At 35.9% G+C, this 27,601-nt stretch overlaps 1 long non-coding RNA gene across 9 annotated transcripts; it reads left to right on the forward strand.

Annotated features, from left to right (window-relative positions):
• LOC139960872 (uncharacterized) lies at positions 1-27,601 on the forward strand. 9 transcript variants are annotated; one of them, XR_011790647.1, is made up of 11 exons: positions 1-533; positions 1,978-2,071; positions 2,710-2,807; positions 7,641-7,722; positions 10,714-10,754; positions 12,160-12,248; positions 13,315-13,386; positions 16,477-16,576; positions 17,362-17,521; positions 18,272-18,464; positions 25,563-27,601. It is a non-coding gene; the product is annotated as an uncharacterized lncRNA (long non-coding RNA). The 9 variants fall into 9 exon arrangements; XR_011790645.1 differs by lacking the exon at positions 7,641-7,722 and having other exon boundaries at positions 8-533; positions 25,563-25,693; positions 26,159-27,595; XR_011790648.1 differs by lacking the exons at positions 7,641-7,722; positions 25,563-27,601 and adding an exon at positions 18,918-19,012 and having other exon boundaries at positions 12-533.

Genomic DNA, 27,601 nt, shown 5'->3' on the forward strand with positions numbered 1-27,601 from the left:
GTTTTTGCAGTGCAAGATGAAACAACAAAATTCCAAAGAACTATGTCACTGCGGATGCCCTTTAATGACATCCATAGAACACGTTTTACTGTTAGTAGCTCTTTCGTGAAAGTTGAAAATAGTCTACAAGTACTTTTTTTAAGGAAAAGTCGCCCAGGAAAGAACCTGGGCACGAAACCAAACGACTGATCCGCTCTCAACCCCAGTCCCCTTGCACACAGGGACTGTGACTGTGTGATCATCGGCGGATGTGCATCATCATTCCCCTCGAAGTAAAAGGGCCAGTGAACAGATACTACACATGATCTTAGCCAAAAGGCCGAGTATCGTTTACACGTGATCAACTGACCTTAGCTATACTGTATAAGCTGCGATACGTGATGAAAGAAGGTCTTAACACGTTTACAATACGTTCGACCACTAGTCCATCCTTTATAACGTCATCCATTACGATGGAATTTCGCACACCGATTCTTTTTTAATGCAAATTACTCAACTCCGAACAACGGAAAGAATAATCTCCCACACAGTAGGTATGGTAAATAAGCTTAGGCCTATAGTACTGGCACATGATGTGTAGGACCTTTCTCAGCTAAAGTTGGGCTTTGTTGTAAGCGGATTGAGTTATGTTTACCCATTTCATATACAAATTACAATATCACAAGCCATATAATATGCGAACTAACCTAGTCCGAGTAGCCCTGGGTATTTTGACCGTTTTTTATCATCCGTTTCTTTGCCGCGAAGCAATATGATGGAGCCCTGCATATAACACGTATTAAATGGTTCATGATATAGGCTACCTCCTGGACAACTTTTGGCCGTGTGTCAATGGGAGAACCTTAACAGGTTGGCCGTGGCTATTCTTACAACGAGCCGTAACAATTATTTATAAACTATTCTTACGACATCGGCGAATTCAAGCGCAGTAAAGTTAATAAAAGCAACTGCGCATGTATGATGTAGTACTAGTAGGGGTAACCCTAACCCCAAACCTAACCCAACCCCTAACCCGAAAATATTGTTACTCCTAGTCGTAAAAATAGTACTCCTAGTCGTTAAAATAGCTACGATAAAGCAACTGCGCATGCGTAAAAGGGAATTATTGTTACGACTAGTCATAAGAATAGCCACTTTGTAACAGGTTAGCAACCCTATTCATTAAAGAATGATTTTGCAAGGAGGCTCTTTAAATACATTAACTGTTTACATTTAATTCCATTTGGAAAACGCTTATTAAATTCCATTAATGCTGAGTTCATTTCCAGGACCTTGCATTTCCTTCCTTTCTATACATTGAAAAAGTCATTGCTTTACTTACTTTTATCTTTAGTAGATAAGTTTAGAAAAAGGAATAGAATTGGAATAGTGGGGGCCTTGGTGGGGAGGGTTATACCTTAAAAGGTTATAGATCAGCAACCTTTGTATAGTCTCAGAATCTAAATGAAAGCCCACATGATCACATGTATCATGTACAGTATGTCTATAATAAAATAAAGTGATGCTGTATTACTACACAGGATCTTGTATTTCCTGGTTCCATTTCTGTTATCAGGATCTTGTGCATCCAGAATCTGGTAGGCCTATATTCAGACTCTAGGATCTCATGTTGATATTTTGTATTTCTCCAGGATCGCATGAAGGCATCCTGTTTATTTCTCAATGAACTTAAATATTTATCCCATGGTTCTATTTCTGTCTTATTATAATCATCATGTGTATTAAGGATCCTATATTTCTCCAAGATAACATGTAGTGATGCTGTATTTCTGTATACAGACTCTCCTGTATACAGACTTTCCTGGATCCATTTCTGTTATCAGGATCCTGTACAACCAGGACCTTGTAGGCATGTTTCTCTAGGAAATCATGTACCTGGGTTTTGTATCACTTAAAAACTATACTATAAGCTGTATATTTTTTCCTTGAGCGTTACTTTTTGATATTCTGACCAAATGCTATCTATTATTCACACAGATTTGTCTACCCGGCAATCTATGCAGGAGATTTATGCAATGACGACTGGTTTGGCTGTGACTATGACGTGTCTCAAATGTATGGTGTCTCAAAGGTGTATTCATTTCTTTCTAATTTGCAACAATTTAGGGATTGGTGTCAGTAATTTCATGTACATATCTGGATTGACGTCTACGTTACCATGACGACAAGTCCACAGCAAAATACGTCATACATATATATCCATCCAGTGAAGCTTAACAGTGCGCACAAAATACTTATTCCTTCCACTATTTTGTGCATAACAAGGTACAGTGTAGTGCAGGGCAGCAGTTTGTGGCAACGCACTTCAGTGTGGAAAACTTTGAGTCGCATTAAACAGGATATTCATGGATGGTTCTTCCCCAAAAATAATGGAAAGAAATAGGTGGCGCCAATGAGGCTGGATCTGCATGTCAGGATCTGATCCAAAGAGGGCACTCGAACCACATTCTGCATATTTGGCAGAGATTTGGCACTGAAAATTTACTCATAGGTCAATATCAAAGCTTTTATATTGTCTGTCAAGAGATTGCTGGAAATATGAATTGAATCGAAACACCAAGCGACAGACAGAACATCACAAAAATAATATTTTGCACAATATTGTGCATAAATATACATATATTACTAAACTATAGTATAAGCTGTTTATTTTTTCCTTGAGCGTTACTTGTTGATATTCTGACCAAACGCTATTTATAATTCACACAGATTTGGATGCCCGACAATCCATGCAGGAGATTTATTCAGTGAAGACTAGTTTGGCTGTGATTATAATTCATGTCACAAGTTTATGGTGTCACAAAGGTGTAAGTTCATTTCTTTCTAATTTTCAACCATTTTGGAATTGATGTCAGTAATTTCAAGTTCATATCTGAATTTAGGTCGGAGCAGGTCCAAGCTATTTGCACTGTGACGTACGGGACATTTCAGAGACTTAAATGTGTCTAAAAGTTATAAAAAATTTATATTCCAGAAACTTTTTCAGGGTTTCATATTTGTTATTGCTGCTACTTTATTACGAGCTCATGAAGATTTCCTACACTTGCTTTAATTAGGTCCCATCTTAATTAATGTACAGTGTGACATACTGGACCAGAGAATTTTGTGTTTTTTTTACTAAAGAGCAAAGCTGAAATCCCTCTGAAATTAGGAGGGCAGTGATCAAGCTGTTATAACTAGTGAATAGTCTAACCTTCCAAGGGCTAAGCTGTAACATATTAAAAAAAATATGAAGCCATTCCAGTACAGTGATAACACAAATGAAAATTGTCCTGTGACGTACGGGACATGTGACGTACGGGACAATTTGTCCATATACAAATTAACTATTGAAAACTGAATTTTTATTCCTGAATATACCATAACAAGCTGATTTCTACATAAAAACATTAATTTGGATATGCCAGAACAATATGTCATCAGTAATTTCATGCCATATTTCCTTCTTTTTGGGATCGAAAAGAGCAGTGACTGTACTTTGAGATCATTCCACTACATAAAACATGGAATGCGTAAAGTATTAATCTACTCTACACATAACATCAAATACTCATAACATCAATTCTAGCTTTGTTAGACCACAAATGATTCAAGATGCAAAGTTTTGGTGCAAAACTGTTTTGGTATATACTGTACAACACTGTATCATACTCCCCACTATTGACCCTGAAGTTGAAATATGTTCCATCTCATTCAAAACATACCAAAATTTCCACAGTAACGTCCACGTAATGCCCATCTATGAAACTAGTACAACAAAGAAAAATCTATAGACCTAATACTGGTTACCAAACCAAATACTCATAACATCAATTCTAGCTTTGTTTGGCCACAAATGATTCAAGATGCAAAGTTTTAGTGCAAAACTGTTTTGGTATATACTAGTGTTTACACGGGTCCAAAAATCGGGAACCGGGTACCCGAGAGCCGTTACCCGTCGGGTATCCGGGTACCCGGGAAAAAATTGTTTTCCCCCGTGTATCACGATTTTCAATAAATTACATATTAAATGCTATAATAAAATGAATTATATTCTCTACTGACAATGTTTTTATGTTCAAAAACGTATGTTTAGGTTTAGGTATAAAACCTTCCTCAATAATATCTATTTGCTTTTTTTTCTGTCATAAACTTGTTAATTACTTAATATAATTAACATTACTACTAATTAGTAGTAATGTTGTTAACATCGCATTGCCGCCGCTGCTTATCTTCCTCTCCACGTCTATTGGATCAGACCATAAAATATCCCTTTACTTTAGCTCAGTTGTTACTAGATCTATTATGCAGGCCCAGGGTTCACATTAGCCGCGAGATTTCGCGATTCGCGCAATTTGATCGCATTTGGAATACACGATTACTAAAAAGCCACTTGCGATTATTATTTTTTAGTTATCCCGTCTATAATCCATAAACATGTCGTAGAATTCCTTGTCAGCCTTTCCTTCTATGAAATAAACCAATGAATAAATAATAATTTCTTCCACATGGTAGCCTAACACCACACTAAGTCAATGCATGAGAAATCTAGCAAAGCCTAACCATCTGTTTATTGTGACGCAGTTATAAGATATCCATGGAATACTTTCGTTATTGCTGTTATCTTCAACCACATGGTAGCCTAACACCACACAAAGTCAATGGGAAATCTGCCTAACCAATTTGCATTTTTTTTTTAAATCACACTTTGCGTAGGATTCGAGTAATAAATTAGGAACCGGGTAGTATCTCGTCGGGCCGGTACCTTCGTTATTGCTGTTATCTTTGACCACATATTGTAGCCTAACACCACACTAAGTCAATGGGAAATCTACTTTACCGTAAATTTAGATTTTTTTTTTTTGAAATCACACTTTGCGTAGGATTCGGGTAACAAATTAGGAACCGGGTAGTATTGCGTCGGGCGGGTACCCGGGTACCCGGATAACCCGTGTAAACACTAGTATATACTGTACAACACTGTATCATACTCCCCACTATTGACCCTGAAGTTGAAATATGTTCCATCCCATTCAAAACATATCAAAATGTCCACAGTAACGTCCATGTAATGTCCATCTTTGAAACTAGTACAACAAAGAAAACTCTGTAGACCTAGTACTGGTTATTGAACAAATTCATGAGTGGTTGTCCTCTTCAAAAATTGGGCGAGCGAAACTCTACACTTGTAACTAAAAATCTCAATGTCTACTATCTGAATTCATGACACAAGAACATTGTTGCACAGTCATGATAGTCACACTTCACAATAGGCCTACGAAATGTTGAAATGCAAACCCAACATTCTTGAAGTCGTCCTCATCAATGTCAATGTTGAATACAGTAGCATTGCAGATGATTCTGTATCCCACACACACACACAATTGACTTCCCGATAGTTTATTGAACAACACCTGGGCTGTTGGTGTTCATCAGTCAATAGTTTATTTGGTGCCATTATGTGCTTTTCAGGCACGCAGGGATTATAGGTGCAACTACAGCTTTCAACAAAATAAATTTGTAAGCATTGGGAAGGTTTCCAGTAGAGGTCCCCATTGGGGCCCATGCATGTTTATTATGTATAAATACAGGGTTTCCACCACACTAATGTGCCGTACGTCACATTTTGTCCTGTACGTCACATTTTTAAATTTGATAATAAGATTTGCAGAATATTATTTCAATTTTTTTGGGATGGATTTTGTTGAGCAATGTTCTTACTTAGAAATTTATAGAATATCACCAGAAAAACAATTGTTCCTCCATATCTAAACTTGAAAAAAAGTGCTGAAAATTGTGACGTACGGGACATCAGTATTTGGACACTAGCTAATTAGCATATTTAATTGATGAACCCCCAAACATAATATGTCAAAGTTATTGGAAGCCGGGAAGGGTGTATCACATCCCACATAACTTATATTCAATTAGTTCATATTGCTGGCAGGGAAATAGGATTCCAAATTTCCCGTTAGTCACACTGCAATTTGAATTTATGCAAATTAGCCAGCTGTAATTGTGTGAATAGGCAAAACAATTCAAAAAAATTATGAAAATCTGAAACTTCAATAATTCAGCTTTAACATAACACCACATTTAGGGTGCTTCAGTAAAGTTTGGAATTTGGCTTCTAGGGATACAATAGCTTGGACCTGCCCGTCTACGTTACCATGCCGACAAGTCAGCAAAATACATCATACATCTATATCCATCCAGTGAAGCAGAGCACGCAAAATACTAATTCCTTCCACTATTTTGTGCATAACAAGGTACAGTGTAGTGCAGGGCAGCAGTTTGTGGCAACTCACTTCAGTGTAGAAAACTTTGAGTCGCATAAAACACAATATTCATGGATGGTCCCCCCCCCCCCCCAAAAAAAAATAGAAAGTGATAGGTGGCGCCAATGAGGCTGGATCTGCATGTTAGGATCTGATCCGAAGAGGGCACTAGGACCCCATTCTGCATATTTGGTAGAGATTTGGCACTGAAAATTAGTTACGCACATTCAAGTAAAACCAGTACACTACGTCAATGCCAAAACTTTTATATTGTCTGTTGATGTAATCAGACACAGTATATGTATGTATAACTCATACCTGTCTGAACTACTTATCAGTTAGAGAAAACAATGAACATGTTGTAAGAACTTGATGAAGAACTTATCTAAAGATTAATGACCAGATACAGTGATTAATAGTATTTCTCATATATACGGCAGTGTTGTAAGAAACATGCATATGCATGGTAATGTATCTTTACTCAGTGCCAATGCCGGTTAATGAGCGAGTGATAGCTGGGAATATGAATCCAATCGAAACCAAAAGCGACAGACAGAACATTACAAAGATATCATTGTGCACCTTGCATAACTATACATATATTACTTATGTGCAGTACAACAGTTGAAAATTCTTTAACATCGTTTGAAAAGTTGTAAAATATAGATTTTGCATCTAAAGCTTAAATTAAGCTTAACGCTCTCTGTACCAAGAGGCACCCAAGGCCGAGATGTCTTCCCTCCACTTCTTCCTTCTGTCCTGGCTTCTTTCCAACTATTCCAGCCTGCTCTCCTCCTCTCTCTCTCTCTCTACTGTCCTCCGCCATGTTTTAGGCCTTCCTCTAGCTCTTGAACATTCTGGGGTCCATCCCAGGGCTATGTAATTATTGTCTGTCCTGTCTATTTGCAGCGCATGTCCTAGTCAGTTCCATCTTCCAGTCCTGATTTCATTACTTATCCTGTTCAATTTGGTCACTTTCTCCATCTCTTCATATATGATGGTCTGTGGTTATCTTATTTTAAGTATTTTCTTCAGGCATTTATACTGGAAGGTATCCAGTTTCTTTTCTCTTAAATGAGTTATCTTGCATCTAAAGCACCCTCCATTTTAACAAAATTCTCAAAGGGGGAGGGGTACCCCTTCCCTGGACGACATAACATCTCAACCTCTTCCTCCCCCCCCCCCCGCATCCCCCATATACAAATATGGTAGATAACCTCTGTTGTTCTACCTTCATTGCATACAAATGTTTGATGATACAATCGAGCTAATTAACTAGTCAACGATGAGTGTCTTTGTGGAATTTCAGGGGCAATTTTAACATCATCATGATTCAAAAGCTGCTATGATTCACATTTAACTTGAATTTTTATATCTCGCCAGGATACATGGCCTCATACCAACCCAATAAGAGACGATACAGGGGGTGATCCAGCTTTCTTCCTACTGTAGCTGGTGGTGAGCGGTAAGTCATGTAGCTTTTGTCACATTTGAGGCGTCATTTCTTCCGATACCGTAACAACTGTACCTGCATAATCCGGCAACTTCTCCCCACGTTGTAAATGTTTGTAAACAGTTGAAAACAGTTAATGTGATAGCCATACCTGTAATAACAATTACCCACCCCCTCCCATCCCCATCCCCACCTCTCCCTCCACCCTCCACAGATATGAAGAGTAGATCCAACCATAATCAATGGTCTATGTAATATAAGTAACTGTCATGAACAACTTCCCGGCACTGCTAACTAACGTTACTCCATATTGGAGATACCACAGTTTGGTTTCAGTTTTCCTTAACTCGCAAGACTGGAGACTTGAGCAAGTCTTATTATGACGTGATGATTGTCTCTGCAACTTTCTTTGGGTGATAAGGTGTGGGCGGGTCGCAATGGTGCTGAAAAGGAGTGTATACACCAGACTAGCAGTGGTCTAATACTTCTTCCACCGACTGAATGTAAATAATCACCTGACTTGCCCAAAGATTGAAATCTCCCTCACCCCCTCCCCTTGGGAACACCACTGTTGTAGACATTGTTTCTCTAGACAATAATTGGCCCAAATTTCAACACTGTCATCTATCACTACATTATAAGAGAAACATCCATATCAAAGGGAGAGCGCTGTCTGTTCTTTTTCTCAGTGAACAAGTAAGTTCTCGCTGCTGAAGATATAATTGCCAAATGACTACACAAGCTGAGTGGGGGGTGGGGTGGGTGGGGGGGCTGGTACCTATATCAAAGAGGGTTAGAAAAGTACAGAAGGACTGGTTTGTGAAGACGATTATTTCAAGCCTAGCGACAAAGCACGATACCATTAAAGTTGATACTATTTTACTATTTTCCATTGAACCTCCCAGGGGAGGTTAAAACTTAATATGCGTGAAATATCATAAAACACATCGATAACAGACTGAATGGTTGTAAGTAACCAAGCATATAGTTCTACCCGTCTAATTTCTTCTCTTTTTTCCTCCTGTTACAATTTTTGAATAGCCGAATAATAATAATATTGGCGAAATGAATGATACAGCTTGATTGTAAACATGTTTTTATCACTCATGCAGTTATGCATGTACATTCTGCTTGTTATTAGGCATTCATGAGGCTGTACTACATACCAGGGGTGTAGCAAGGGTTTCAGGTGCCCCATGCTGGCCATGCAGTTCCTAGATCTGGGCCATCTTCATGCACCCCATAGGCTACTTCGTCTAAACTGCGCTGAAGCCATAAATGTCCAAAAAGAAGGAAAAAAATCTGTCTGACTCTTGTATACTAATCGACATGTTCATTTGACGCAAAATGTCAGAACTAATTACACTTGGAATCCTGGCGGATATTGGGGGGCGCTGGTTCAATGAAATTATAAGTGCCACAACTTTGTGCATTGAACACGAATAAATGATAATGTACAAATATAATGTACAAAATATATCGGAGTCTAGAATCCAGCAACGCATGCATGTACTTTAGCGACTTAGCTTGTATAGGTATAATATATATTATATTACCTTCCTTCTCGTTTTGACCACAGCAGATGGATTGCTGCCGTTTGATTGTTAAGGCCGTTATCATTCAAATAATATTTTGATCCAATACGCTTTCTGTTTGTAGTTATATGCATATGTGATACTGTACCTTACGTCAATGATGTTGAACGCACTAAATATACAGCACTGCACTGCAATAAAAAAACTATCAGCACACTTGCGATCGAATGTGCTGCATAGGTTCCGCCTCTCGTACATAAAATGTGTTAAATCTACACAGCGAAACATATTTTATAGAGTCTGGCGTGGAGAAATTATTATGGTTATCTTACACTGAATTTAACTGTTGATGTACTTATAGCCTGGCAATGCATACCAGTGGCATATACAGGATACACCCCCCAACTGATTTAGATTGGGATTGAACCTATATGAAGGGCCAGAGCCATATCAAGGGTTTATAACGGGGGGAGGGGGGGTGATCCCCGGTTTGTTGATACCGAGTCCAATGCAGGGGTCAGAGGTTGCTGCACAAGAAAACAAAAATATATGTCAAAACGTGCATTCATAGGCATATTTAGACAGGAAAATCAAGTCTATAATTAGCTCTAAATGCAAGGTAAAAAATGCAAGGAAAAAAATGTTGTTTGTTGTAAAGAAAACACACCTAGCAGTTGTCTACTTCTTCCAACGGCTGAATGTAAATAATCTCCAGACTGACGATAGTAATCCTCCTCCCCATCCTCACCCCCCCCCCCCACCAACTCTTGCGAACACCACTGATACAGACCTTTTTTTTCTAGACAATATCTGGCATATTTCTTTTTCACAGTGGGCAAGTTGAGTCTGTGCTGCGGAAGATTGCTAACACTATAAATTTTGCTGCGTGACATTCTATCAATGACAAGAATAAGATAATGATGGTTATCAAATTAATTAAGCGTATAGTTATATATCGGTATATATATATTTCTATCTTAGTCACCAAGGGGAATTTAAAAACGGCGATTGGATAATATATAGATTTTGATCATAAAAAGCCGGTATTACACTTGATGTAATTTCTGCTATATATGTGGTATAGAATTGCCACCTGCACTGATAGAAGGAAAATTTAATTTACATCATTTCGAACTTAATTTTTGTGTGTAATGAAGGATAACTCTCTGCATTTCTCTGCACAAGAAATGGAAAATTTCAGCACGGGACACTATGACTGACATTAGTGTCCCAAATGTACTCAAGAAGATATTACTAATTTATTAAGTTGTAAGCAGTCTGAATGAAATGATGTAAGTGTAAAAATGAGGTAAAATATGACCTAAAATATAAGTCACCACTATGTAACACCTAAGTTACAAAATTCTGATGTGTTATCAAATTTCAGAAGTAAAATTGATCATTTGACACCAGAACAACAGGGTCAAATGACTGAACTAATAGAAAATATATCCATCCTTATTCTCAGATACTCCTTCAAGAGCTAATGTTATTTCACATGATGTTGAGGTAGGTAATACAGCACCCATTAAGCAACATCCATACATAATGAATCCATTTCAAATCGAGGGTGATGAAATAAAGAAATTCAGTACATGCTGGCAAATGGATATGATAGAACATAGTCAATGTAATTGGTCAATCACCATGTCTTCTGGTGCAAAAACCTGATGGTCTCGATTTGTACAGATTATCGTAAAGTAAATATGGTAACACATACCAAATTCCTAGAGTCCAAGATTGTATTGATAAAATTAGTAAACCTAGGCTTAGTGTGTCACTAAGTTTGATCTGTTAAAGGGACTGGCAGATCCCATTTACTGAAAGAGCAAAGAAATTTCAGCTATTGTTTAATACTCCTGATGGACTTTAGCATTAACAAAGTTATGCCTTTTGGCATGAAGGATGCTCCAGAAACATCTCGGAGAATCACATACATACTGTTGCCCTATGTGCATTTAACTCTTTTCAAAACACTAATTTGGGTGACATACTAGCATTAAACAACACTTGGTGATTTCATGTAAATTCGTCACACTGGACCATTGTTAGGACAAATACCAAGGAATTTAATTCACTTAATAAGTAATTACTGGCCATATAATATTGTATATATATATATAATACCTGGAGCGATAAATACTTAGGCGACATAGGGCAACATTGGCAATGTATTGTAAATTTGTCAAATTGGACCATTGTTGGAATTTAGTATTGGTGTTATTTATCATAATCCCTTTGCAAAATATACATACCAAAGAACTTAATTAACTAATTAACTAGTGAAAAATATGCTTGTTACCCTAAGATCGAAACGACAGGCCAACTTACTTTTACACATTCTCTTACACAGGCTCTCTAGTTGATAAGCAGTTTGCTTAACAGTTTTATTTTATTTAGTTTTAAATGTAAACGGCTATTGTAGGACGCTAAGAGAGAATGATCTAGCTAGAATAGGTAATGATATTTGTAATCTCATCACAACTACTTACGTCCATTTTTGTTGCTCACACCAACTTGGCTGGCCTGGATGTATTGCCATTGCTAATGTTGTTTGTGATTGTACTTAAATATTTGCAAATATTGGATTGCCATTATGTTATCGATAAGGCATGATAAGTATGGACAGTTTGTCAACTGCTTGTGACAATTAGGATTCAAAGACATTTTAAAACTCTCGGCGTAGTAGTCAAAATGAAGCAGTCTATGAGTCATGTATTACAAGTTTTCCCTGTCATATTGTATGGGAGGGGGCAGAAGAGAGTAAAGGAGGCTTTTGAGGAATGGTTGGTACGGGTGTGGAGGAGGGGTTGGGAGAGATTAAACTTTGGAACAGGATGACTCCCAGAAAAGTTGTCCATAGCTATTTAAAACTATATGCATCATTATAACCTCAAACCTTGTTTATTTTCAGTGTGATAATCACCATGCAAAGCTCAAAGATCATCATTCAAGGGACTCGTGCGAAGAGACCAGCAAGAAAGTTAAAATCCTAGATTAGAGGTGAGAGGTTTGATCAGACATAGTGAAGTCTGCATGTTTTTGTGTGATTATGTGTGTGTGTATGTCTTATAATGGAATCTTGGGTTATATAGTTAACTGAGCCAATATGCCATGTTATGTTGGATTGTTGGTAATCATACCATAAATTAATTATGAATTAAGTTTTCAATATACACAACTATAAAGTAGGTAAAATTTCATCAAGCATGGAATGTGCTGCTGTACAACATAAATTGACCTTACCAAAATTTGAAAACTTTATTATAGCTCAAACATAAAATGTAAGAACAAATTTTATGGACCAATACAAGATTTCTACATGCCAATAATTGGGTGAATATTTTGTTACATTCATAAAGTTGTATTTGTGTTGTGTGGATCATTCCATTCTAATGCCAATTAGTCCAAAAACATAACATTGACTTTTACATTTAATAATTGTGTTTTTTTTACCAAATTTTTTTGGTTGATTACTGTAGACCTGTGTTACATACCAGTGAGAAATTATCATATTGGAGAATATTTTACCATTTTGTTAAATTTGCTAAACTAAAATGTTAATTCCTGTATGGCTATAACATTATTTTATTTTTCCATTTGGATTGAACCCATGTAAATATGATTATTATCATTACTTTATCAACAATGCAGATTTGAACAATTTGCACTTTTTAGTAAAAGTTAATTAATAACAACTTTTGTGGCTAATTCCTGTATGACTAAAACATTATTTTATTTTTTCCATTTGGATTGAACCCATGTAAATATGATTATTATCATTACTTTATCAACAATGCAGATTTGAACAATTTGCACTTTTTAGTAAAAGTTAATTAATAACAACTTTTGTGGCTAATAGCTCATTTTTGGCAAGGAAGTCATTTCTATTGGTGATTGCTCATATGCAAACTCATCCCTTACTAATTTAATTATGTGATTAATTGTTGGTAAACAATGAAAAGTTCACACTAACTATCATTTCATGCGAAATAATGATCAGTAGTGCAAGCAAGCCATGATATTTCTACTGGTCTAGGTTGTCATTACATGTTTTTCTTTTATATAGACAAAATGATTGATGCCGAAGATATAAACACAGTAGTTATGATGCTTAAGAAGGAGACAACACCATACATCAGTGAGTTGTACTATCTTGAAACAATTGATTGGCTCCTTGTTAATTACTTCCCATACTGGAGGCAACTAGAACCTATGCAATCAAGTTGGTGTCTGGGTGTGTATGTGACAATGAGCTTGTGAACAAAATATCTCTACAAAATGCATACTAGAGTGATACCATATCTGGTTAATAAGTTGAGAAGTTGGTGATCCCTATTGTTTTGGTGCACAACTCATGAATATTAGTGATTGGGCTTGGTTTACTGAGGCCTATAACAAATAGCTTTGCCCATGTTAGTTTGCATTTCCAATTTTTAGTGCTAATCTATTGGTATCTCAGTATCTGCCTTCTACTTTAATCTTGTCCCACTAAACATCTATAACATGAGAAGGTGTGATAGGGAAGGGGGGTGGATTGGATAATATGGGAGGGAAGGTAAGAAAGGGTGGACCATTGCACTTTTCCCCAAACCTTCAGTTTTGTTTCTCTGATTCACTTTATGCAGATACCAGAATTTCAGAGCCAAACACATGGCTAAATCTGGGAAATAAGCTATGGACACCCCTCCCCTCAGACCCCTGCCCCTTATTCAGACATCAAGGCTCTATGCAGCTATTTGTGTGATCCAAAGAAAATATTATGCTTTGTGCGCCACTGATGTACTTGTCAAGTGAGAAGATTCAAATTTGGCCACCCCACTTTCCAAACCCACTGCTGATGCCGTCATGAGGTGATCCAAAAAACTTTCATTCATGAAACTACACAAAATCTATAAACATGAATTATTCCTTAACAATTACCAGCAAGAGTCTAATCATGGATAGTACCATATTGACATTTAAGTCTAGCTAGTTTTCCTTGTTGAAAACAATTCTCCTCTCCTTATGACCCTCCCAGCTGAAAGGGCTGTCGGCTGGGGCAGGTCTCACCCAGCATGCCCAGGGCCACGAGGTGACTGCCCATACAAAGATTACACAAGTGGATAAAATGCTCTTTTTCCTGTTGTGATCCTGATGAAGAAGAAGATTGATGAGTTCAAAATAAAATTTAAAAAATTGAACCCCAAAATGACATGTTTGTTGGACAGTACGAATGCATATATTTCATTATATTTTAGTAAGTAAAGTGATTGAAAAAGAACGTTTTTCCTCTCTGCATGCAAATTATTATTTTTGTTTTGTCTAAGGTTAACTTCTAGCTAGGCTGACTCCTACTGGCTCCTGCTCAACTTGGTGTGTCTAAATTTCACCACATGGTAGAGCAAAGAAATACCATCATAAATGCATACAATTCAGCCATTACATCTTAAAAATGAAAATAGTGTTATGAACTAAAATGTTACAAAATATCTTACTTATATGATGAATATTAATTATCCTTCCTGAGTGGATGAGATTGCAAGTCTCAGCTCGACACATGGTCCTTTTCATTGATGGAATGTGTACATGAGTACAGGTGATGTTTGATATTAGAAAAGTAGGTTTGAAAAGTTTGGTTTGTCCTATTGCTGTTGTCTATCAGGTGCCTGGATGACTCTGATGAATTAGCTGAGAGCAGTGACCTTAGAGGGGAGCATTGGTTTAATTCCTTTAAGTTGCTGATGTGTTTACAAGTCTCAGCTCATCACCTGATTGGTTGTTGGCATTGATTGCATATGTTCAATTAAGTAAATTGTAATCATGTGGAACATTGTCCTTATTTACAGCTTTTTATATCTAAAAAATGAAATTAAAACTTCATTGTTACTTAAATCAGATCAAATTTATGCATGTTGATGACCCACATTTGACCTTCATCACTTCTCAGCAATAAAGTACCTCTCTGAACATATGATATTCCACTCTAAATTTGCTAAACATGACATTTTGTCACTAATATCTGAGAGTTAATCCTAATATTTGAATATTCATAACAGCATCTGGCAATTTTTAAAAGTACACATTGGATAGATGTGAGGAGGCAAACTGTTAGGTATGTGGGAATTTGAAAGGATTTCTACTTGGGAGGCACACTGGTAGTGTGCAAACTGGTAGTGGGACAAAATGACCTGTTATCTTCTCAAACTGCCAAAATGTTGATGAATGAAAACATAGTATAGAAGCTTCTACTTCTTAAATGCATTTTCATATATTTTGATAATTACTTTCAAGAAAATGTAACAGTTACTGAAACTAGAGTTTCTTCACACATTTACTGTGCAAAAACTGTTTGTATATTCAAAGCTAATTGTTGAGTGTATATTCCAGTTGGTTCATGGTGAGTCACTCTAGAGATCACAATTTTTTTTGGAGGTACTGATCAAGTTAGGTCTTATAAACAATTATCTCTACATTAAACAAATTTCACCATGATGTCTTTGTTGGTATTTCAACAAAACTAACAAGTTAATTTTAAGCAAAGTTCTGCAAAAGTTTATTAGCTGCAAAACCTTACTTTTAACATACAGCCGGCTGTTGGCTAACAGGTACTGATAGAGTGCTGTAATATTTCTGTACCTTTAAAGTAGGGGCCTACCATGGACCATGATATTTTCTAAACCAGCCCCTTACTTACTATTAACCTCAAAATAACAAAATAAATTACTGAATGCAAATGAAAACTCTCATTTTATAAGGGTAAATTTCCACTCCAACCTGTTTTTTATCATTTAATTAATAACTCATTTGATTATAAATGAATTTGGATTCTACACTTGTGCAAAAGGAAATATCATCTGCCATTAGATAATCACTAGTTATGGCTAGTACTTATAGTGGCTATCTTTGGTGTGAAAGCTATAAATAATCAAAAGTTGCTGCAAGTCTTAACTACTCTGGATCATACCTTGCCACTTGGATTTGTTTTTAACAAATATTCATTTTGAGAGCAACATGTCTCTGATACAAAGTGGGAAAAAAAATCAAACAAACAAACCATATTAAAGAATTCTTTCTTTAAACTTTCTAGCTATTATTAGATTAAACAGTAGTAATTATTTCTTAAGCGGCGACTTATGGGACATCATCCAGTTTTGCTTCTGCTTTTAACTTACTGCTTTCAATGTCATTGCATGTGTATTGTTTTTATGTTTTTAAATGTTTTGTGATGTTATCTCTCTTTTTTATGTAGTTTCATAATAAGATCACCCTACACCAGGACTGCCTCCATCATGTACAATCAGAGTGTGATAAGGAAGACTTTCAAGTGAGGTTCATCATTGATACCATTGGTAAGATGTAAAAAAAAATCATTTAATACCTTTTTAGGATATTTTGTATGATAGTGCATCAAATTCAAGTGGGAAATGATCCACAGCTTAAACTATAAAGCTAACACTAAAAATTTCAACTTGAACGTTGGTCAAATTGCTTTTACTGACATTAGAGTACAGTATGTTAAAGGTAGTCTGTATTGGCCCTAAATTTTGGCATGCTTAAATTGCTAGAAGTTTTCAAAAAGTACTGACCTTTAGGTCTTTACTTTCCAAACTGTTCTCATATTCTAAATGAATACACAAGATGACTGAATGTCCCAGTGAGGTAAATTGAGTTAGTTCCAATATGGAAAGTACCGCCATTTACTGTTGCTCAATGGAATACTTTTATGAATACAAAGCAATTTTTCTACCTGCCACTGGGATTGGGGTGGGGTGGGGGGATGAGGGGGTCATGCCCAGTGTCTCTCTCATTTTGTTTTGTCCTTTTTGTGTGTGGGGGGATGGGTGTGTTCATTAAGAAGAGTTGGTCTTGATAACATTACTGTTTCATTATAATGGTTGTACAGATGGAGGGATGGGGGTGAGCAGAAAGAAGGGAGATTATTTAAGAACAAAATCACTTGTAGAACACCAACTGTGTATGGCCTTCTGTGATTGTTCCCAATCCGATATGGAACGCGGGAGTGAGGCTGTCCAAGGTTGAAGACATTGGACACAACATCAAAGAATTCTTCTATTTTCTTTCCCTGTATCAGAAAATCTTTTTCAATCCATTCCTTTTTTTGATATCTTGACAGGAGGAGGAGTGTTTGCAACAAAGGAAATCAGGCAAGGTGATTTCTAGCTACAGTATAGAGGAGAAATAATTTCTCCTGAGGAGGCATCCAAAATATCTAGAACCAAGGAAGATGGCAACACCTTCTTGTACTTTTATGAGAATGGTGGAACTATAGAATGGTAGGTTAAAATGTTTGCTTCCCATATTATGGTCTGTTAATGTTTATTTTTCTTTGACTATTCACAACATTAAGGATAACAATTTAAACTTTGAAATGCATATTTTGTTCTATAAATATTCACAAAATGGAGGGTTCGAATGTCATACTACTTGCTAATTTGTGAGTAGGATTTTATTATTACCAGGAGAAAATGAAAGGCACTTCTATTTTTCATGGAGTAGCCTAAATTCCCTGAGAATATTCGCTGCATATTTCTACAAATAAAACCTAGTCTACTTTCCAAAGATTTGTCTGATAGAGCGAGATATCACCTTTGAATTACACTGATTTTTCACCAGAAGTGGACTTGAAGCAAACGAGGGTGATGTCAGTGTTACGCACTGACAACAAAGTGTTTTTTTTACCTTTCACAAACTACTGTATGTTTGCACCTTGGAATGAATAACTTGCAAATCAGGAATCATACTTGATGCTTGGGGTTTACTTTTGTGTGAAAAGAGACAACTTCAAATGTACTTCAAAACATATGACTTGAATCAAATTCCTCCAGAATGTTACATTCATTTCCCTATTTAACCTGTCAAAAATTCATTTTGGCTTGTACTATCATATACAATGGGTGATCTGTCTATGTAGCTCTCTATACAGTGTGTCAACTTTTACAGTTGTTCAGTCCTGCTCCTTTGGTTTCATAGTCATTCTGAATTGTTTTTATAATCCACTTAAACTTTCAATTTGTTGCCCTCAGTATTGATGCTACAGACACAGCCTGTGTTGCAAAGATGGTAAATGATGAGATTGGCAGGGAGGCCAATTCTGTTATGAAGAAACAAATACTTGAAGGAAGAGTCTGTCTCTGTTTGTTTGCCCTAAAAGACATAAAACATGGTCAAGAACTCCGGTACGACTATGGGCAAACAGATTTACCGTGGAGAAAGAAGGTAAGACAGAAATTGCAAGGCATGAGTAAAAAATCACTGGTTTGTTAATGTTTAATAGGGTATGGAGAAAAAAATATTAAAGATAAAGTCTTGGTCATGATGTTTTTTTCAGATTTTAACTTGTGAAAGTTCATATCAGCATTAAGGAAAACTGAATGGATATTGCAACTGTTTCCACATTATGTAGGGAACAGAGTGGTATGTTGTAACTGAACTGTGTAGACTTGGCGACAAAAACATTGCTGGCGCTAAACACATTTCTAATGTAAAAGATAAGTTTAAAAACCCTTTCTGCTTGAATGAGATTTGATTGAGGAAACCTTGGATGTTGTTGTAACCTCATTATTCAATTGCAACTATTTATGTGGTTTGACACATTTCATAACATTTTTTTAATTTAACCTTTGTGTTAGTTTATACTAATATCACCTTAATACCTTCCCTGGAGTTCAGTACTTGTCTTACAGTACTGATACTTAGCTATGCATGTGACTATGAAGAAGACAAATATGTGCTGTGAAAGCTGAGCACAAGACTCCTTTGATGCTTGTAAAACCATAAAAAAAAATGCATGAAGAAAACTGCTCAAAGCTTCAAGTTTCCTTCGTTATTTCGAAGATAAGAATTTATGGATATTATTAAAAATAAGAAAACTTTTGAACTGTTCTAGACCTATCAGGAGTTTGACCCTAAACCAAGACCCAGAGAATTATAAAATTTATAATTTGAAGCAGTGTTAATATCACCTCATGGGATTAATAGTAAGGTACATAACCGTGAGAATCTGTAAGATAAAATATATACTTAAAGTTTACAGCAAAATAGTTCAATCTACTTGCTTCTGAACTAAACAGTGAGGGTGGTGTCTGAATTTAACAAATTGTAATGGAAGTTGTCAATACTTGGTAAACTATTTACAAGCTAATAGTGGCCAAACATGATGTGGTAGGAATTAGAAAATATGCAATGAAATATAAGCAAGAAATTTTTTGAACAGAAATAAATGAATTTATAACAACCTTCAAGAACATCAGCTTAACCACCAATATGTGCTAGAAATGAAATAATGGTCACTTATGCTCTTTGCTTCATTCCTCAAACTACTATTCTGTAGCACACAATTTTTAGAACCATTTGTCGTGAATAATCTTTCTCTTCTCAGAACAATAAATAAAAGGTGTTACTGTAAGTTAAATGAAAACAAATGAATGTATGATCTTATATTTCTCAAGTTTATTTTCCTTTAATAATGTTGAAATCAAATATTACAAAACGATATAATGCAGTGTATGAAATATTACAAACCTTGGTCCCTGACACCAAATGTTCCTATTTTCACCCAACCCACAATCACTATTTACCCATCTAGTAACCTTTGTTATTTACATAAACAGATTAAGAGGGAAATATTCTAAATCTGTTGCATGATATGGATAAAATTGAAAGCAAATAGTTAATAGCCATCTCTGTAATTTCTTCCTCAAAAGAAAGAACTATTTCACACATTTTTGTAGAAAAATAATTATTAAAAAGTTTACTTTTGATAATAATAATGCTTGCAAAATAATATATATCTGTGAAGTTAAGTTTTCCCTCTACCAGTAAAAAACAGAACACTGTTTAAAACATAAAAAGGACAATATGTGCAAAACACAAAAAAATCTTGCTATTGTTCAAGATCTTGAACATAACATACATCGTATTGCATCTTGCTCATGTCCAGATGTTTAAAGGAGCATTTTGAGGAAAAATTTAACAAATTTTCTGCCCTGCCAAGATACTAAAATCCCATGCCAATGAAGGTCATTAATTTCAATAGACAACTTTAACCTCAAATAATGTATTCCAAGTGGAACAATTTCAAACATTATCAATGTAATTTCTGTGCCTAAAATATGAAAAATGTCTTGACTATGGAAGATCATTGGATTTGTTCACCACTTTAACCACTGTAGGCTTGATTAAATTTACAATTAAATGCATAAAGCTTCTGTAATTGCTTCAAGAAAGTTGTTGTTTTGGTTGAAAGCAATTTATTCCTTTTCTCCCATGTTGTAAGTCCTATTCATATAGGGTAAAATGAATTGGTTTGTTTACGAGGTAAACACCCCCCCCCCACCCCAATACAGAAATCATTGACACAAATATGTAGCTAACCTGTTGCATTATTGTTCAAAATTATACATGGCTTTAGAACTCATTTGTATACATTTCCTCCAGTTCTGCTTGTGTTAATTCTAGTTAAGAATGAAACTTCATGTCTTCTTATGGCATATATACATTTTTGTTACATGTGCAGTTATCAAGTTTTTTGAAACACACCTAGAAGGAAGTGAAAATACAAGGAACTCTTTTTTCTGATACAACAAATTTGTTACCATCGAAGAACAGAAAGTAAACCACAAACTGTGTATTGCAGTCTAAGAAGTAAAATAGTAAACTTTGTCGCACAAAAGAGAAAAAACTTTATGAAATGTTGGTCCGACAAATGTAATACAAACTATTCCTGTGTAAATAAAAGAAAAATCTACAATGGCAGAAAAGGAGACAAAAGTCCTCCACACAATTCTGGGATACATATAAATATTGCAAAATTATGAGGAGATATCAGAAATGGAAAAGTTATCATGTGTATGGCAAGCCAAGTGCTCAATAAATCAATTAACATGTTTATCACTCGAAAAACCATGTTTATCGACCGATAAACATGGTTTGTCACAGAAAAACCATGATTATCGGCAGATAAACATGGTTTTTCTGAGAAACATGGTTTATCGATCATGGATTTTCGTTAGATATTCCAATTTTTTTCGATAATCCAAGTTTATCTCTCGAAAATCCATGTTTATCAGCGAAAATCCATGTTTATCAGCAATAAACCATGTTTATCGGCAATAAACCATGTTTCTTGATAGAGAATGGTTTATCGGCGATAAACAATGTTTAACGGCGATACACTATGTTTTTCGATAGATAAACATGGTTTTTTCGACCGATAAACCATGTTTTTCGCTGAAAATCCATGTTTTTCGCTGAAATTCCATGTTTTTCTGCGATAAACCATGTCTATCGACCGATAAGCATAGTTTTTCGGGGATAAATCATGGTTTATATTTGGCCACTGATGAAAATTTACCGCAACAACTTTTTCTTGTATGAGGGTCTTTGTGTGAATGCTGTATGATTAACTATGTATACACTGTAGACATGAACATATTTCCAAAAAAGTGTTTACTCAAAGAGCCTAATGGTGTTAAGAAGCTATGCAGGCTAATTGTACAGTCTAGAACTTTAAAGGTTGATTTACTACCGTGGCAGGTCGATTACATAATCACAAAACTTTCCTAGCTATAGTGTGCTATATAATTGGGACCAATAAAAAATATCTTATTTTTCCCAGTTTATAGCTAGATGGTAAGGCTATCATGTTATGGTTAATCAGATTGTTGCTAATTATATTGTGGGTTCAATATAGGTTCTGTCTCCGACTGAGTAAAAGTTTCACTGTTCAGACTAGGGGCCTGTAGCAATTACTTACTATAGGTTACGATACTTTACCATAGGCCCATACACTATCAAAGATTCGCCCTGTATTTGGGAAACTTTGACGATTCTTTTTTTTCAGAGCTCCTGAAAGATCAATAGCCATACCACTACTAAGCCATAGGTCTAGGTTTCCAGGTGTAACACTGCAGGAAATTTTCCCTCAAAACAATACTTTTTCTTCTATATTCACCCTCATCGCCCTGAAAATTTCACCCTGCCCGGGCCTACCCAGACACAGCATATATATTGTGATATCAATTGACATTCTATAGAACTGTGTTTGAAACATGTCAATTGATGTGCAACTCCTTGGGTCAGCCTGATATTCATAAGGACCATTAGTCACAAGGTTCATTGTTCATAAGGTTCGTTATTCATAAAGTGCATTTTTTGGGAAAGAAATCTTTATCCATAATCGGAAAAAAGGTTTGTTATTCACAATCAAAAGGGGTCATTGTTCATATTCATCATCGGAAAAAAGGTTCGATATTCATAATAGCAGAAAAGGTCCGTTATTCATAATCGGAAAAAAGGTTCGATGTTCATCATAGCAAAAAAGTCCGTTTTTCATAATCGGAAAAAGATCCAGTATTCATACAGTAATAATAGCAACAAAAAAAGCAGGGCGGAGCGATCCTCCCCCTCCTTCCCCTTCCCCAAAAGATGATATAAAAAAATTCTCCTGTGGGCAAATGGTTCATGCTGCAGCTGTGACTAGTCGGCAAATTATTCATGCGGTAGCCGTACTTTCGGTAGTTGCCGTCGTTAACCCTTAAGCCCAAGTCTGGGCCGAAAGTGACCCCCCTCTTCCCCTGGCCAGCGCAGCTCTAATCTGCCAGTGGGTACCTCAACTATTGGGCAGTGGGATGCAGGGGCACTGGGGGTGATGACCCCGTGCTGATGCAAACAAGATTTAGAACAAACTCTTGCACTTATCCAATAATCGACACTTGAACTTACCGATGGTATAAACTCAATGATTTCTGAGTTTGCGGATTTCTGAAGCACTTAGCGGATTTAGCTTGTGTCGTGAGATCGGTGGCAGATCGATGACGGTATACTTAGCCTGTGTGTTGCCGATTATTATTCCGCAATTGTCTATGTGCGGATTGTGCAGGACCCTAGCTATAAAGTGATAAACATAAATTCTCGCAGATAAACCACGTTAATCAAACGAAAATCTATGTGTATCGGTCGATAAACATGGTTTTTTGGCCGATAATCCATGTTTTTCGATTTATTGAGCAATTGGCTTGCCATACATGTGTGACATATTAACTTTCAATTTTGGGAGGGCGTGAATCGCCCATTAACCTTTAATAAATAGAAAGAAAATGCATTTCTTTTCAAATGTTGCAAAAATAGCCATCTTAATGAGCACTCAATCCATAACTTATTGAGATTTAATACAAACCAATGACCTAGTTTTACGAACCCATTGTAATTAGTGACCATTTAGCAGTACATGTAATTATCCAGCAATGAGCTATGTTATAGACCCATTGTAATGAGTGACCATTTTGTAGTATGTGTAATTACCCAGCAATGAGCTATTTCTTAGACTCATTGAAATTAGTGATCATTTAGCAGTATGTGTAATTATCCAGCAATGAGCTACTTCGTAGACCCATTGAAATTAGTGACCATTTAGCAGTACATGTAATTATCCAGCAATGAGCTATGTTATAGACCCATTGTAATGAGTGACCATTTTGTAGTATGTGTAATTACCCAGCAATGAGCTATTTCTTAGACCCATTGAAATTAGTGACCATTTAGCAGTATGTGTAATTACCCAGCAATGAGCTATTTCTTAGACCCATTGAAATTAGTGACCATTTAGCAGTATGTGTAATTATCCAGCAATGAGCTACTTCGTAGACCAATTGAAATTAGTGACCATTTAGCAGTACATGTAATTATCCAGCAATGAGCTATTTTGTAGACCCATTGAAATTAGAGACCATTTAGCAGTACATGTAATTATCCAGCAATGAGCTATTTCGTAGACCCATTGAAATTAGTGACCATTTAGCAGTACATGTAATTATCCAGCAATGAGCTATTTTGTAGACCCATTGAAATTAGAGACCATTTAGCAGTACATGTAATTATCTAGCAATGAGCTATTTCGTAGACCCATTGAAATTAGTGACCATTTAGCAGTACGTGTTATTATCCAGCAATGAGCTATTTCGTAGACCATTGTAATTAGTGACCATTTAGCAGTACGTGTTATTATCCAGCAATGAGCTATTTCGTAGACCATTGTAATTAGTGACCATTTAGCAGTACATGTAATTATCCAGCAATGAGCTATTTCGTAGACCCATTGTAATTAATGACCATTTAGCAGTATGTGTTTTCTATTGTCTATTATCTATTGTTGTTACGTTGCAAGACAATATTACAACTGTATTATTCATAATGAGAATTGAATTCATGTTATTGATCCACTAATTGAGCTATGCCTGTTTGACTTTAAATATGTTGAACAATCAATACCTTGCTTTGTGTACCCTAGGACAATCAATATTAACTTTTGAATATGAACCTCAGTTTCATCTTCTTTTTTTCTCCAAATTTTTTCAAAAGTTTCAAATCAATAATCCAGCTATTGACTCCAAACAGTCCAAGAATGTGATACAAACTTTTCTTGCAAAGCAAATACTGCAAAACCAAATACAAAAGAAGCAGCCTGCTTTTCCAACATGGCTGAAAACTCATTAAATATATATCCCTTGATGTTATTGATTAAACTTTTTTTTTATTTATAAGAAGCTTTTGAAATTTCCTGATAAAAAAAGACTTGAAACATAGAGATATATGTTGTTTTACTGATCAAATTTACTTTGCCATCAACTATAACAGAGTCACTGTGGTAAATATGCTGATGGCCATCACAATGTGACAACAAACAACATCTCGCCTTTAAATAAAGGACCTAGTTTCATCCCACAACGAAACAGTTAACGAGAATTACCATTAATGTATATCCGGTCACGGCCCCTCGTTAGAATTTAGTTACACCCGATCATGTCTTACTTAATCAAAAACTGTTTCAAACAGGGTGACAAACATTTGTAAATACATCATTTCTTAACAAGACTGCAAGCCCACGATGGTTGGAAGAGTACTGTCCTATGTATATCCATTTTGAATCTGTTATTGATTCCAATCGTTCCAAGAACCCAGTCGTTGATAGGGGAACCATGCAACCCATATTATCCATTCTCTTCTTCACCAGGAAACACCAACTAACATGAAACATTCTCAATGACGTAATTTAGGATTCACGGCCATATATCTGGGATGTTACCCGAGCAAACATTGGCAAAAGATTTGTAAAGATGGTGGCTTTCACCTCTGTTCCTTGAGCTGTATCAGACTGAATCTCACTTTATTGGGTGTTGAAATAATTAATTGTAATTTAGTTTACAAAGACAAGAGATTGCACCTCCTGTCATCTATTTAAATATTTTATGTATCTTCTTCATCGCTGTTTTTATTTCTGAAAAGTTTGGTCTGTCCTCTGGTTCTTTCCTCTAGCAGGCCTGGATCCACTCCCAGACTGCATCTGGACATTCGGGAGGCTGGTTCATCCGATAGCCTGAAATTGAGGAGAAGATAGGCTTATAACCACGTCAACAACAAACTGGCATGGGCATCAAACGGTCACTATGGTAGTGGTCAATAATGAGACATTTTAGGCATATTTCAAATAGTGTCAGACTTTTTCTACATCATTTGTATCATTCATATATATATATGTAACTAGCAGTAGTTAGTGTCATTAATGTAAAGTAAGATGGCATTTTTTTGAGGACGAAAAGAAGGAAGCAGATACAGCTTTACAAAAATTAACCCCCCCCCCTTCCCACCCCTAAAGAATAAATCATTAACTGTCTGGTACAGCTTGGGTAACCCTCTATTATACCTACTGTGGCTTTCTTGTGTAACTACTAACCAACTGGGGACCACCTGGTGTAACCTTTGTTATCTATGAGATATCATCTTTTAATTGTAATTTGAATTGCATAAAGTTAAGTACTATTATTTTCCAGTACTTTGGAACAAATTCCTTTTTATTGCTTAAAGAGGGAGGTAAGATTAAGGTGACTTCATGTTCCTCTTTTATGGTTTTTCAGTACTTACCGCCCTCTATTTTCTCTCTGGCCTCGTTGTTATTCATGCCGGGGTACGGAGTGCTACCTCTGGAGAATATCTCCCAGTGGAGTACTCCGTAACTCCAGACGTCAGAGAGCGACGTGTATCTTCCTGGAAGAGGATAGAGAGAGGACAAGCAGAACGGGTTGATTCGTGAGGAGATAGATGATGCAAGTCTCACATTGAATCAAAGAGTCAAACAAACATATTTATATATATATATTAATATATATGAAATCAATTTAATTTGTATCCTGAACAAGATTTGAATGCTAGTACCTATCTGTTGATGTAAGCCCGGGCAAAATTTTACGGATTTTGTCTGGTTGTCCATCTGACAACCCGACCTTACAGTTTGTTTGTCAAAAGAAAAGTGTATATATATGTATCAAATAACAATGACCAATATATTCACTGTAGGAGGGATCGATTCGACCATTGATTAGAACTGGTTGGTTGGAATCAAACAGGAATATATCTGAGCCCTATGATGTTTTGATTTATATATTTGAATATTGATTCCAACAGCTACAGTATGATGTTCCAATTGTTTTAACAAATTATTCTCATTTTTCAAATAAGGGGGGGGGGGGGCTGGGGGGATAGAAAAGCTATATCCTTATATTATCAATGAATTTGGACAAAAAAATTCTCAGATGCCAATCAGGATGCTCATTGTGGATTCTAAGGACTCAGGTAAACTCTTCAATGAAGTTAAAGTGGCAGTGTTTGGGATTGTAAGTGTTTCACATAATAAAACGTTTTTCAAAATGTTTCCTTGTGTTTTATTTCAAATTGAGAATGAATAATATAATTATTGCTTAAATCAGAAGGGCACCCTCCATCATATACATAGTTTTGGATAAGGATTTTGGCCAAAAAATTGACCCCCAAAAAATAGGTTCTCAAATGCCAGTCAGTATTCTCATTATGGATTCCAAGAGCTTGGCTATACTCTTCATTGAAGGTAAGTGTCAGTCTATGGAATACTAATAAAATGATTTACAAAATGTGTCCTTGTACATTCTTTAAATTGAGAACGAATAATCTCATTGCTTAATAAGGAGGACACCCTCTATCCAGTGTAGAAAGAACAAAAAATAATAGAGAAAAAAAATAATAGAAAAAATAAAAGAGAGAACTCATAAGGCTATAATAGCCATACAAAATCCATAAATTAGGACCAAAAACAAGTTCTCAAATGCCAGTCAGGATGCTCATTATAGATACCAAGAGCCCAGATATGCTTCTCTCTGAAGTTAAATGTGGTAGTTTATGGAATTTTCAGTCTATTAAAATGATTCTCAAAATGTTTCATTATAAATTCTCTCAAATTGAGAATGAATAATATCTTTGTTACTTTATAAGAAGGACACCCTCTATTTAATGCATATGCATGGTAGAACTATAAAGGTCATGATTTT

The sequence above is a fragment of the Apostichopus japonicus genome, chromosome 20 (genome assembly GCF_037975245.1).
Source record: "Apostichopus japonicus isolate 1M-3 chromosome 20, ASM3797524v1, whole genome shotgun sequence".
Classification (NCBI taxonomy): domain Eukaryota; kingdom Metazoa; phylum Echinodermata; class Holothuroidea; order Aspidochirotida; family Stichopodidae; genus Apostichopus; species Apostichopus japonicus.